At 38.1% G+C, this 14366-nt stretch overlaps 1 long non-coding RNA gene across 1 annotated transcript in view; it reads right to left on the reverse strand.

Annotated features, from left to right (window-relative positions):
• Positions 1-874: 874 nt before the first annotated feature.
• LOC141222393 (uncharacterized) overlaps positions 875-14366 on the reverse strand; it is a 53239-nt gene continuing 39747 nt past the window's right edge. Inside the window, exon 2 of the long non-coding RNA XR_012290169.1 lies at positions 875-1213. This is a non-coding gene — a long non-coding RNA (uncharacterized lncRNA). The remainder of the gene's footprint in view (positions 1214-14366) is intronic.

Genomic DNA, 14366 nt, shown 5'->3' on the forward strand with positions numbered 1-14366 from the left:
TCCGGCATATGACCGAAACCAAAGGAACCCAATACACCTCATTGACCATAATGGTGTATAATGGTATAATGGCTTGCCAGTTTTTCGTCATTTATTTTAGGAAACAGCATAGTGTAGTATGCGGCGTTATCTTATATGGCATTTTTGATGGTTTCTACTATCAAAGCTCCTATCACAGATGTGGAGATAGTCTTAGGGTATGTGCACACAACATCTTTTTCAGGCGGATTGCACTTGGAACCCACCTGAAAAAAAAGCGCTAAAATAAAGCTTCAAAGATTAACATAATGCACAGCAATGTAAAAACAACCTGCTGTGTAAATGTTCAGCCTTTTCTCACTTGTTTTAACTGCTGAGAGGCGGTTGATGGAAGTAGCATGTCCATTTTTTGGGCGGTTTCTGCTTGGAAGATGCTCGCCATTTCAAGCTCAAAAGACCCCAGCCACGGAGCTGCCGCAAAAATGACAAACACATGATAACAAAGACGCCTCAGGAATAACACCACCAATATTTTCCTAAAGCGTCTTCACTTTGGAAAACTTGGGAGCTAAAGGCGCTGTGTGCACACACCCTTCCACTGACAAATGGACAGTTTGGTAAGGATCACCTTGGGATTTAGTGACCAGGATTAAGTGACTAGCAGTATACGGTAGTACAGTGCTACAGTATGTTTCCAAAATGTAAAGTCTTACTGTTGGTTTCTATTGATAGTTCAAAACAATAGTAAGGCTATATGCTCTCTATATTGTCATCTCCAAAACATATGGCACAAGTAAGTTGACGTGATGTACAGTCTCGTGTCTTAACACTATAATCGATTTCTAATATATGTTTCTTTTTTTGCATATAGGTAGTACTGAATGCACAGGTAAAGTTATTATCCTTTATAGCAATTTATTATTTTACATAGCAATGTTATATGAAGAATATAGAGAATGTCAGGAACACTAAAGAAGCTGTAGCAAGACTTTGGTTTTTACCATTCCTCACTGTACATAAGTATTTCTTTATGGGGCAGTCTCATTATGTGTTCTCAGGATCGCACTGCTCCTCGGCCTCCCAGCTTCCGGCTTTTTTGGTGGGTGCGCACTCCTGATGATTGACAGTCCAGACCAGTGATATACGTAGTTGCACCGCTGGTCGGATCCAGCCAGCTTCAAAGCATAATAGAATTTCCCAGACTTCAGGAAGATCTTGGTTGTCAGTCACAGTGCTAGGGGTGAGAGGGGGAGATGAGATTGAATATTGAAGACATATCTATTATTTCACTAAATAGTATATCTTGATTACATTGTATCACATTAAAGATTTCTAAATCAGGAGGGTGTTAGTTTACATCCAAGATGATTGACGTTATAGTCCCTTGTGTCTTACACCAAACTCAATGATGTCATTGGCTTCAGAGGTTCTGAACATACTTCAGAGTGCATAGTGGATAAATTGCCCATAGAAGATAGATTGTGTTTTTTGGGGGGGAAGCTTTCTGGACATAAAAAGGCACGATCCGAATGTGTCCATTTTAAGGTAACAGCCTATTTTTCCATTAACATAGATCAAACTGACCATATATGTTCAATGATGGCAGACTATCTTTCTGGTAATATTCCTTCAGAGAACGACCGTTCATAGATGAAAAACCTTATGCAAAAACCACGGATCTTTTGTCCAACTGTCAGATGATCGTCATTCATGATGGCCGTTTCTGGTCAATTTTAGTCTAATATTTTGTCTACTGTAGAAACTGGAAGAAAACTATTCAGATCTATAGTGCAGACAAAGTGAGGAAAAGTCTCCAGAGGACAGTTGAAAATATTAATAACAGCCAGAGGACAAACACAATGGGCTGATTCATCAAAGCTTTTTCCGGCACAAATCTTTGAAAAGTTGCAAAGCAGTCTTGTGCGAACAATTTGTGAGTAGGTGTTTTTAGGGCAGTTAGAATCAGATGGAGCTGGGGAAATGCCTGAGCGTGGCCAAGTCCGCCCATCTAATTCTTCAAAGCTGCCATCATTTTGCACTGCAGAAATGTTACTCTAGTACTTGACTAGAGTAACATTTCTAGTGTGGTGCATGAAATAAAGAAGTACCATATTCATTAAGTGGCGAGTGGCTCTTAAAGGGGTTGTCTGGTTTAAAACAACAAGTCTGCAGTCAGTTTATGTGACTGCAGACCTGTGAATCCTCACATAGCACGCACTGCACCCTATGCGGATTCTTCCGGGAACAGTGGTCACATGACCACATGTATGCAATATGGATACTTCCCTGCCAGAATCCAACTAGACTGTTTCTGGCGCATTCAATGCGAGTGTATTGCGCGAGGCCGGAAGCAGTCTAGTAGGAATATGGCTAGGAGTATCCATATCACATACCTACGATCACTTGACCACCGTTCCCGGCGGAGAATTCTCACAGCACGAAGTGCTCACTTTGTGACTGCAGACTTGTTGATTAAAACTGGACAACTCATTTAATGAATTTGGCGCCTCTTATACTCCATCAAGCCTGGCGTAACACAAGCGTGCACAACACCAATCTTGATGAATCGACCCAATATGATTACACCATGGAGATGTAATATAAGATATGTGCAACAAAAACTAGTGTTGAGGCTACAGGGTGAATAGCAAAGTCGGCCAGTGAATTCATGTTATCCAATATTCTGGATAAAATGACAATAGGTTTATTTTGAAATGTTGTTTTTATGATCATAATGATGAAATTGTTGTTTTGTTTTTGTTTTCAAATAATAATGAGGTTCCTCTTTTTCAGATATTTTTGTAGCTCCACAAGGTAAGTGTAATTTGTCATGTCTTCAGTGATGTGAATATATTAGAGTACCTTAAGTTATTTTCACAAGATGTGAATACTGCAGTGTGTAAATTGGTTTCCAAAACCCCAGTCATAAGCAAAACTGCATTTTAATGACATAATTAATACAGTTTGGCATCAATTAATAAAAAAAATATATATATATAACAAAACAAAAACGTCAGACTGGCAGCAGTCACACAATTACTCATTAGTTTGAGCAGTGATGCAAATTTCATTTTTAAAACCATTAATGAAAGATAATGGCAGAAATCTGATTAGTATCTAGGGTGAAAAACTTTTAGTAAGAATTGTCTTTTTGTGTGATATTTGGGATTAGTATTTTTTACCTTGACAATTACACTAGATATCAAATACATGATATTTAGTAAAAAAAAATACTTTTTACATTTCCCAAATTGGCTGCAAACATCGAGCCAGCAGCTCCCAACATTTTAATTAAAAAGCATGTCAAATTGTGAAAATAATCTTATTGCATTCACTTGTGACTTAGGTACACTACAACAACAATCTTAGACAATCCTTAACCAAATCAGAGTGTAAAATGTAAAAGAGGAAAGTTGTGAGTGAATTTTGTTTTAGAATCTAACATTGATAGAAATGGCTGGATCAGCTTTGGCATTGTAGCTTTTGCTTCCATAGAGACTTTGTGCTCCAGATGTTTGGATAAGCAGTGCACTGAAGACAACTGCACATGTATTGTCGATGTCCATGGGAGCGGATCAGAAACTTGTGTTATTGATGACTTCTGTCTTCTTCCCGAATCATCTTGCTGCCCTGAACAGCTGACGTTTAACAATGACACAAAGTGCTGTTACGGTAAGAACTCTTTGAAAGCAAAATACATATTCGCCTCCTCAAGTGACAGGTTCATGAAATAAAAATGACTTCTTATAGAAGTCTGATCCTTAAAAATAAGCTTTCAATCCACGCACCTTTCATCAAAAAATTATGACTTGTAAAGCAGAGCTGAGCGGATTGCTTGAACCCGAAACACCATCTCTGAAAATTGAGATTCTAACTTGGCTTTTATCCTAAGTCATGTGACAAGGCTCGTTAAAGGGTCGATATTGACTTTTAGGATTGCTACTTCCAATAGGTGGCATTAGAGTTCTAGTTCACTTCCTCTCTGAAGAGACAATTTGAAGATGAAATTCTCCCCCAGAATTCGATTTGCGGCTAAGCTCAATACTGCACAGTCTCTAATTGCCATATGAATAGGCAGACACTACTTGAAGGTCTCGTACGAGTGAATTGAACCCATTTTGAGCTCATTAATGCAAACACCACCTTATTAATTTCTAAGAGACCTTAACATGTCTGGTTAGGGGAAAACACATGGTATGTGGTGGCAAGAGTGGTATTCGAGTGGCGTATACGGGTCTAATATAGGACTATTACAACAAGGAAGTATGCAAAGGATATGTATAGTTTTTTCAACATGAACATAGTTGTGTTTAACACTTTCTTGCATTAGGATGTGAATTAACATCCTGGGAAGGGGTCTACATGTATGCAAATGGCTCAATAGCTGTTTTCTATCCATATGCAACAGATACCAGCTATATTTATATGGCCAGAATCAGTGGTATTGCAGTATATAGTATGAGCAATCAAATGATCGCAGGCTCAAGTTCCTAAAGGGACTAAAATATAATGTAAGAAATTATAAAAAAAAATAAAATTATAAAAGAATGTAACATTTATGGTAAATGCCATAAAGAGAAAAAGAATCAAAAAGCATAAAATGCATTTATTGGTCACTTCGCCTCACTAAAAATATGTAATAATAAGCAGTCAAAACATCACACGTATACAAAATTGGTATGGGTAAAAACATCAGCTCACCACACAAAAAACAAACTCTCACTCAGCCTAATCAACAGAAAAATAAAAATGTATCGGGTCTCGCATAATGGCGACACAAAGTTAAAAATTTAGATTGCTTAAATAGAAAAATATCAGTGCATGTTTGGTATTGTTGTAATCGGATTGACCTGGACAATCAAATTTCCAGTTCATTTTTACTGCACAATGACTGTCATAAAAACAAAAGCCAAAAGACAATGGTGGAATTGCATTTTTTCCCCATTTCATCCCAAAAAAATGTGACAAACTTATATACAAAGTAAATTTTTAAAGAAGTTTTGAAACATGTTCACAATACTATGATCAAGCTTTAGTTGCTAAAACAAGAATATCTCATTTATGTATACTTTACATTTTGTTTCAGCTCCAAGGACCAGCAACTCTCCAAAATATCTACATAACAAAGGTAAGTTATATAAAGAATACATATATGTAAACCCCCAAAAATAGACTTATCTCGATCACATCACCATTTTATAGCACTATACATAATTATGCCCATTATTCCAATTTATACTCAAACACTATACACATGTCCTTCATCAGAGCGGTGAAACCTATGTGGCTGCACAGGGAGCATAATTCTTCCCTTATTAAAAGGGGCACTACTAATGTGTAATAGGTTCTGGTATTGCATTAGATGACCAGAAGAAAAGTAGAAATTGTTTATTCAGAAATGATGATGAGGAAAAGGTTTTTTATTCACAACGCATTTCAAAGTTGTACCGGCGTCTATTTTTTCCAGTTTAAAAAAACCCGCTGATACGGTGTTTAAACACGTTGTGAATAAAAAACCTTTTCCTCATCATCATTTCTGAAGACCTGACTTACTCCAGCAGCGCAGCCCACCCTTACTTGTTCATCCAACTAGATCCATTATATTCAACAAGGCATTTTAAAAGAGAGCATTGAAAGTACCCCTCTGACAAACATCTGTCAATGACACCGATCAAAGAAAAAAATATGCATTTTATACATTTTTGCATATATTTGTGTAAAAAGGGTTGTCCAGTATGTACTTATTCTTAAGATATGTTATCAATATCAGATCGGTGGTGGTCAACACCCACTGCCACCACCACCGATAAGCTGTTCTTAGCATTCGTCAGATGTAAACAGTGTACTGAGCAGAACAGCACAGCTCCATAGCTCCATCCCTGTTTAGTGGCTGTAGCCGAGAACTGCATGTGTCCTTATATAACAGGAGCTGAGCAGCAGCTCTTACCGATGGATAGTAAGTAGTATACAGAGTGAAACAACACACTTCTGTACGCTGCTTACATTTGGCCACCTCCAGAGCTGATAAAACAGCTGTGATGGGGGGTGCTGGGTTTTGAACCCTTACCGATCTAATAATGGACAATCCTTTTAATAGCATAGTCAACTTTCCTTTTCAGTACAATTATTGACATGATTGTGTGCATTGTACCTGTGCATAAGGGAGACCAAAATACAGGTGCATATCACTAAATTAGAATATCATCAAAAAGTTAATTTATTTCATTTCTTCAAGACAAAAAGTGAAACTCGTATATTATATAGAGTCATTACAGAGTGATCTATTTCAAGTGTTTATTTCTGTTAATGTTGATGATTATGGCTTACAGCCAATGAAAACACAAAGGTCATTATCTCAGTAAATTAGAATACTTTATAACACCAGCTTGAAAAATGTTTTTAAAATCTGAAATGTATGTTCAGTAAATGCACTCAATACTTGGTCGGGGCTCCTTTTGCATCAATTACTGCATCAATGCGGCATGGCATGGAGGCGATCAGCCTGTGGCACTGCTGAGGGGTTATGGAAGCCCAGGTTGCTTTGATAGCAGCCTTCAGCTCGTCTGCATTGTTGGGTCTGGTGTCTCTCATCTTCCTCTTGACAATACCCCATAGATTCCCTATTGGGTTAAGGTCAGGCGAGTTTGCTGGCCAATCAAGCACAGTGATACTGTTGTTTTTAAACCAGGTATTGGTACTTTTGGCAGTGTGGACAGGTGCCAAGTCCTGCTGGAGAATGACATTTCCATCTCCAAAAAGCTTGTCGGCAGAGGGAAGTATGAAATGCTCTAAAATTTCCTGGTAGACGGCTGCGCTGACTTTGGTCTTGATAAAACACAGTGGACCTACACCAGCTGATGACATGGCTCCCCAAACCATCACTGATTGTGGTTCACACTAGACCTCAAGCAGCTTGGATTGTGGCCTCTCCACTCTTCCTCCAGACTCTGGGACCTTGATTTCCAAATGAAAATTGGAACTCTGGGACCTTGTGGAGTGCGTCAATGACTGCCTTCTGGACATCTCTCAAGTCAGCAGTCTTCCCCTTGATTGGGGAGCCTACTGAAACAGACTAAGGGACCTTTTTAAACGCTTAGGAAGCCTTTGCAGGTATTTTTTTGTTAATTATTCTAATTTACTGAGATAATGACTTCTGTGTTTTCATTGGCTGTAAGCCATAATCATCAACATTAACAAAAATAAACACTTATAGATCACTCTGTTTGTAATGACTCTATATAATATGAGTTTCACTTTTTGTATTGAAGAACTGAAATAAATTAACTTTTTGATGATATTCTAATTTAGTGAGATGCATCTGTAGTCACCAAATTTCATAATCTTAATTTGCCAAAAATGTTCACATTTTGTATGGAAATCATTGGTTACTTATTGTGCTCCTGTATATTTATATTTCTGGATTATACATATCTAATTTCACTCTTTTTTTTATTATTTTCTACAGTCTCATTCAGCATCTTTGTGATTTGGAAGTTACTATGGTAAATTAATGAAGAATAGTACAACTCAGAATGACAATACGTGTGTTTTACTGAAAAGAGAAGAATATTTTTTAATTACCGCTCCAAGTATATATATTTTTGCATGAACTTGATTATAAAGAGACACAAATATATAGCGCAGCCTTCGTTTCATGTACTGGGCTCCCCAATCCTCTATACTGTTCTGCAAGAAGTGCCAGCAGCATGATGACTACAAAAGTAGAAGTTTCCTGTGCCCATCACCCAATTAAAGGGGTTTCCCATGAACAAAAGTTAATTTTAATCAATAGATCTTGGAATGATAATAAGTTCCACAATTGGATGTGTTTAAAATGTTCCTGTGCTGAGATAATCTTATAAATGTTCCCCTGCTGTGTGATGGGTAATGACTGTGTCTGACCGTACAGGAACATAGTCTGATCATACCACATCTCCTGGGAAGGGGAGGAAACAAAAGAGTATACAGACATTACAGCAGGGGGATCGCAGCTGATTCTTTCTGTGAGGTAAAACATTTCCCTGCCTGTTTTAAAACAATGCTTTACTTCAAAGAAAAAATCAGCTGTGATCCTCTGCTGTCCTGTCTGTATACTCTTCTGCTTCTTCCCCTGCCCAGGAGATGTGGTATGATCAGACAGTACATGGTCAGACACGGCCATTACACAGGGGAACATTTATAAGATTATCTCAGGAGAGGAACATTTTATTTAAATACATCCAATTGTGGAAATTATTATCATTCCAAGATCTATTGATTAAAATTAACTTTTGTTCGTGGGAAAACCCATTTAATTTCCCCATACGTGTGTGAAGCAGAGCAGTGCTGGTCAGTTGGACTTTAGGAAGAGCCGCAGAATGTGTCTACACTACAAATAGATCTCAGTATTTTATTTTACAAAGTAACCTGTTACTGGTTGTAATTTCTAGATTTTATGTGAAAGTATAAAATATAAAAAATTGAAGTCTAATTTAAGTGTATTTTCTGGGTATCTGTTCATCTGTTTCTTTTTTAAAAATACGTAGTTAGTTACAGAAGAATTCACATAGAGCATAAAAATGAATAGTATGAAATAATGTTAGGCCAGATTCAGACTGTCCGCAGGTCTCCTGACCTGAAGTCAACTATGAAACTCAAATATGTAAAACAGGCCTCCCAATAGAAATAAAGAGGTTTGACATTTTGGACATTCCCTTCTTGTTACCATGATCCTTGACAATTAGGTCATCGCAAAAGAGATAATTCATTCAACAGTTCAGGCTAAAAAAAAACATGCATTTACAATTTTTTTTTTACTTTTTACCCTTTTACACTGGCCCTGAAACTTGTCAAAAAAATTGGGTGGAAGTTAGCAGAGGGGATACTTGCATGACAAAGAAAAATACATTTTAACCATCTTGCTGCAATTACAGGTGTCCTAGTGGTTGTTCCTTTATAGAAAGTGTGCGGGCTTTCAAATATGAAAACTCCCCTACCACTGTAGATAGGCTGGACCCTTCACATGTAGGGACTGCCCATGAAGGTCCATTTACATTAATCAATTCGTGGCACTAAACGATGGCTGCTTGTTTACAGATCGGAAGTAGTTTAAGAGCCTGTTTACACAGGCAGCCCTCGCTTGAGACGCACACTATCAGTAATATATCATTCAGTGCACATAGGCTGCCATTACGCAGCAAGATGAGCCGAGAACTATGTTTTGTGCAAACCAAGAGATCATTTCACCTGACGAACAAGTGTTTCACTCGTTCATAGGGTGATCTGCTGTCTGCACAATTATCGTGAAGCAAGCAGTTCTATATATGTTCAGTCACGAAAATCATGCAGTGTAAATGGACTGTTGCAGACCAAGTAGGATTGTAACTTGTTTTTGAGGTCAAACAAGTAACATGACCATCAACCGAGTGATGTGCACTTTTCCTTACCGTCATCTACTAGTGCGGTTGGCAGTTTTAAGGTGTTTAAACTGGTGACAGATTTACTGTAATTACGAATTACCTATAAAACAGGGATTTGCATCCTGGACAACGCTTAATATACCGAGTCAGTTTTGAAGTGGTGTACACATAAGAAATGATAACATAGTGAGGAGGAGTCTTATGGAGTGGCTGATGAGAGGAGAAAGCATTTTTTTTTTTTGACTCATTAATCGTTACCATGATTAACCTGTTACTATCAATATATAATTATATAATTTATTATTAAAAAATAAAACTGTTATTTTTTTTATCCTGGACTGGAGTTTGACATTGTTCTGCCTCTGTACAGCTCCGGGTCTCCAAGATAGCGCTATAAAATGAAACAGGCGTGTAAACTAATACTAATAAACAATAATAATTACCACATAATATTAATTACTTTTCACTATGTGATAATTACAGTATTTTCTTTAGATGAGAATGCACTTCAACTAAGAGTTATCTGCCCAGCCATCATAGGCAAATTGCCTCTTCAGAAAGGAAAAGGACTTGAACTCTATAGCGCCACCTGTTGGAAGCAGCAATCCTACAAGTCGACCCTTTAACAAGTCTTGCAATATGACTTAAGATAAAAGCCAAATCAGAATCTCAATTTGCAGACACGGTGTTTCTGCTCCCTACAGGTGGCGCTATAGAGTTCAAGTCCTCTTCCTCTCTGAAAATGCAATTTGCATATTACATTTCCCAGAGGAGCATTGCACGGTGAATAAGCCTCCATACCTTGGCATGCCAGAGCCGGTATGTCACTCTCCACAAGGAGAAACATCAGCCATCATAGAACACTTACATTACAGGATATGACATCAGAGTCCTTGCTGACCAACAATGAATGTGATCAGTCTAAAGTTAAACCCTTTATGAAATTTTCTCAACTGAATACTAAAACAAAACATCATACTGAATATTCTAAAGACAGCATATGAAAATACATTGATTATTGCCATTATTTCCCCATGAGGAGCCATGGACTCTCTCTATCCTCAGTTTTCCATATACCACCTGAATCTGAAAGTACAGATGATAATAATTATAATTTAAAATAATAATTATTTACATAGTTCCAACATATTCCATTGCACTTTACAATTTAAGGGGACATGTACAAACAATAATGACATTACAAAATAGGATATAGTTCAACAGTTCTTGTCATATATGGTACAGTCATCATTATAATTAATAGGGGTTATTATGATTTAAGTCATCAGGCTGATGGGCATGAACATTAAGGGGTCCAGCCTCCCACTTCTTCTCCGCAATCCAGTTCTGATTCCCAGGTCAATAGGCACCCTAACAGTGCTTCGTACAATAGTTGTTAGTAGTAATGGGCGGAGTCCTGGATGTTCGGGTCTGGGGCGGGTTCATCCGAACATCTATTAACCCCTTTACAACCCAAGGTGGTTTGCACGTTAATGACCAGGCCAATTTTCACAATTCTGACCACTGTCACTTTATGAAGTAATTACTCTGAAACGCTTCAACGGATCCCCCTGATTCTGAGATTGTTTTTTCGTGACATATTGTACTTCATGATTGTGGTAAAATTTCTTCGATATCACTTGTGTTTATTTATGAAAAAAATGGAAATTTGGTGAAAATGTAGAAAATTTTGCAATTTTCAAAATTTTAATTTTTATGCCCTGAAATCACAGAGATATGTCACACAAAATAGTTAATAAATAACATTTCCCACATGTCTACTTTACATCAGCACAATTTTGGAACCAGCATTTTTTTTTATTAGGGAGCTATAAGGGTTAAAAGTTGACCAGCAATTTCTCATTTTTCCAACAAAATTTCCAAAACCATTTCTTTAGGGACCACATCACATTTGAAGTCACTTTGAGGGGTCTTTATGACAGAAAATACCCAAAAGTGACACCATTGTAAAAACTGCACCCCTCAACGTGCTCAAAACCACATTCAATAAGTTTATTAACCCTTCAGGTGCTTCACAGGAATTTTTGGAACGTGGAAGAAAAAAATTAACATTTAACTTTTTTCACAAAAATGTTACTTTAGACCCAAATTTTTTATTTTCGCAGGGGTAACAGGAAAAAATGGACCCCAAAATTTGTTGTACAATTTGCCCTGAGCACACAGATACCCGATATGAGGGGATAAACCACTGTTTGGGCGTACGGCAGGGTTTGGAAGGGAAGGAGCGCCATTTGACTTTTTGAATGTAAAATTTGCTTGAATAATTAGCGGACGCCATGTTGCGTTTGGGGAGCCCCTGATGTGCCTAAAAAGTGGAAACCCCCACAAGTGACACCATATTGGAAACTAGACCCCTCAGGGAACTTATCTAGATGTGTGGTGAGCACCTTGAACCCCCAGGTGCTTCACAGAAATTTATAACATTGAGCCGTAAAAATAAAATTTTCACATTTTTCCCACAAAAATGTTTTTCAGCCCCCAATTTTGCATTTTCATAAGGGTAACAGGAGAAATTTCACCATGCAGTTTATTGTGCAATTTCTCCTGAGTAAGCAGATACGCCATATGTGGGGGAAAACCACTGCTTAGGCATACAGCAAGGTTTGGAAGGGAAGGACATTTGACTTTTTGAATGTAAAATTTGCTTGAATAATTAGCGGATGTGCCCCTGATGTGTCTAAACAGTGGAAACCCCCCACAAGTGACACCATTTTGGAAACTAAAGCCCACAGGGAACTTATCTAGAGCACCCTGTGGTGAGCACCCTGAACCCCCAAGTGCTTTACAGAAGTTTATAACATGGAGTCGTGAAAATAAAAAAATCAAACTTTTTCCACAAAAATGATGTTTCAGCCCCAATTTTTTTATTTTCACAAGGGTAAGAGGAGAAAATGGACACCAAAAACTTTTGTGCAATTTCTCCTGAGTACGCCAATGCCCCATATGTGGGGAAAATACAGTGTTTGGGCGTGCGTCAGAGTTCAGAAGGGAATGAGAACTGTGTGACTTTTTGAATGCAAAATTGGCTGGAATCGACAGTGGATGCCATGTCGTGTTTGTAGAGCCCCTGATGTGCCTAAATAGTGGAAACCCCCCACAAGTGACCCCATTTTGGAAACTACATCCCTCAAGGATTTTATCAAGGGGTATAGTGAACATTTTGAACCCAGAGGTATGACACAGAATTTGATAATATTAGGTCATCATATTGAATAAGTTGTCATTAGTCTTGAGCGCATGTGCTCGCTACTTGAGTTTGCATCGGGTACTCAGGTATGCACCATGTATCGCGGGTGCTCGAGTGACATGCTCGAGTCCCCACCCACATGTTTCATGGTTATTAGACACCCAAAAAAAACCATGCGGGAAACGCTCGTGCATGGCAGGCAATCCCCGCAAGGTTTTTTTGGCCGTGAAGCATATGGGGCGGAGACTCAAGCATGTCACTTGAGCACCCGCGATACTCAGTGCATACCCGAGCACCCAATGCAAACTCAAGTAACGAGCACTTGCGCTCAACACTAGTTGCCATATTGTCTTTTTTTTTTACTTTTGAAAAAAATCCCAACCCTAACCCTAGCCCAACCCTAACCCTAGCCCAACCCTAACCCTAACCCTACTCTAACCTCAACCCCAACCCTAACCCTAGCCCAACCCCAACCCTAGCCCAACCCTAACCCCAACCCCAATCCTAACCCTAGCTCAACCCTATCCCAACCCTAACCCTACTTTAACCTCAACCCTAACCCTAGCCCAACCATAGCCCAACCCTAACCCTAGCCCAACCCTAACCCTAGCCCAACCCTAACCCTAGCCCAACCCTAGCCTCCAACCCTAACCCTAACCCTAGCACAACCCTAACCCTCACCCTAGAGTTTATTTTTTACGCCGTTCCTCGTGCGGTATAAGTGATTAGACGACTTTATTTTCCGGGTCGGTACGATTACAGCAATACCAGAATCATATCAGGTTTTTATGATTGACAGCTGTCACACACTAAAAGACGCATTTTTTTGTAAAATCTACTTTTTGCAACGCCATATTTTGAGAGCTATAATTTTTCCATATTTTGGCTGACAGTCATGTGACGGCTTGTTTTTTGCGGGATGAGCTGATGTTTTTATTGGTGCCATTTTCAGGCACGTGACATTTTTTAATCGCTTTCCATTCCGATTTTTGGGAGGCACAATAAAGAAAAACCAACCAAAACCCAACAATTCAGGAATTGTTTTGTTTTTTTATTTTTTATGCTGTTCCTGTGTGGTAAAATTGATAAGGTAGCTTTATTCTTCGGGTCAGTACGTTTACAGCGGTACAACATTTATATAATTTTTCTATGTTTTGCCGCTTTTACACAATAAAAGCTATTTTATAGAAAAAATTATTTTTTTGCATCGCTTTATGCTGAGAGCTATAACTTTTTTATTTTTTGGCTGATGGATATGTATGGCGGCTTGTTTCTTGCGTGACAAAATGACGTTTTCATCAGTACCATTTTTATTTATATTCGTCTTTTTAATCGGGTGTTATTCCATTTTTGTTTGGCGGTATGATGATAAAGCATTGTTTTTTGCTTCGTTTTTTATTTTATTTTTTTACCGTGTTCACTAAAGGGGTTAACTAGTGGGACAGTTTTTTAGGTCAGGTTGTTCTGGACGCGGCGATACCATACATGTGTTCTTTTATTGTTTTGTTGTTTTTTTTTCATAATAATATTTATTGATGGGTACATTATATTTTTATTTTTGCTGGATTATTTTTTTTATTTTGTAATATTTAAAAAAAATATATATTTTTTTTTCATTTTTAAACACTTTTTTACTTTTGTTCTTTATCCCACTATGGGACTTTCACTTTTTTTATTCTGATTGCCTGTATAGCATAGGGATGGAGCACCATCCCTGTGCTATACAGGCTGTCAGCGCTGCAGATGCAGAAGATGCTTTGGTCATGCACTGCACATGAACA

This window comes from Phyllobates terribilis, unplaced genomic scaffold, assembly GCF_046119375.1.
Source record: "Phyllobates terribilis strain yellow unplaced genomic scaffold, ASM4611937v1 Scaffold_2__4_contigs__length_985480577, whole genome shotgun sequence".
NCBI lineage: Eukaryota > Metazoa > Chordata > Amphibia > Anura > Dendrobatidae > Phyllobates > Phyllobates terribilis.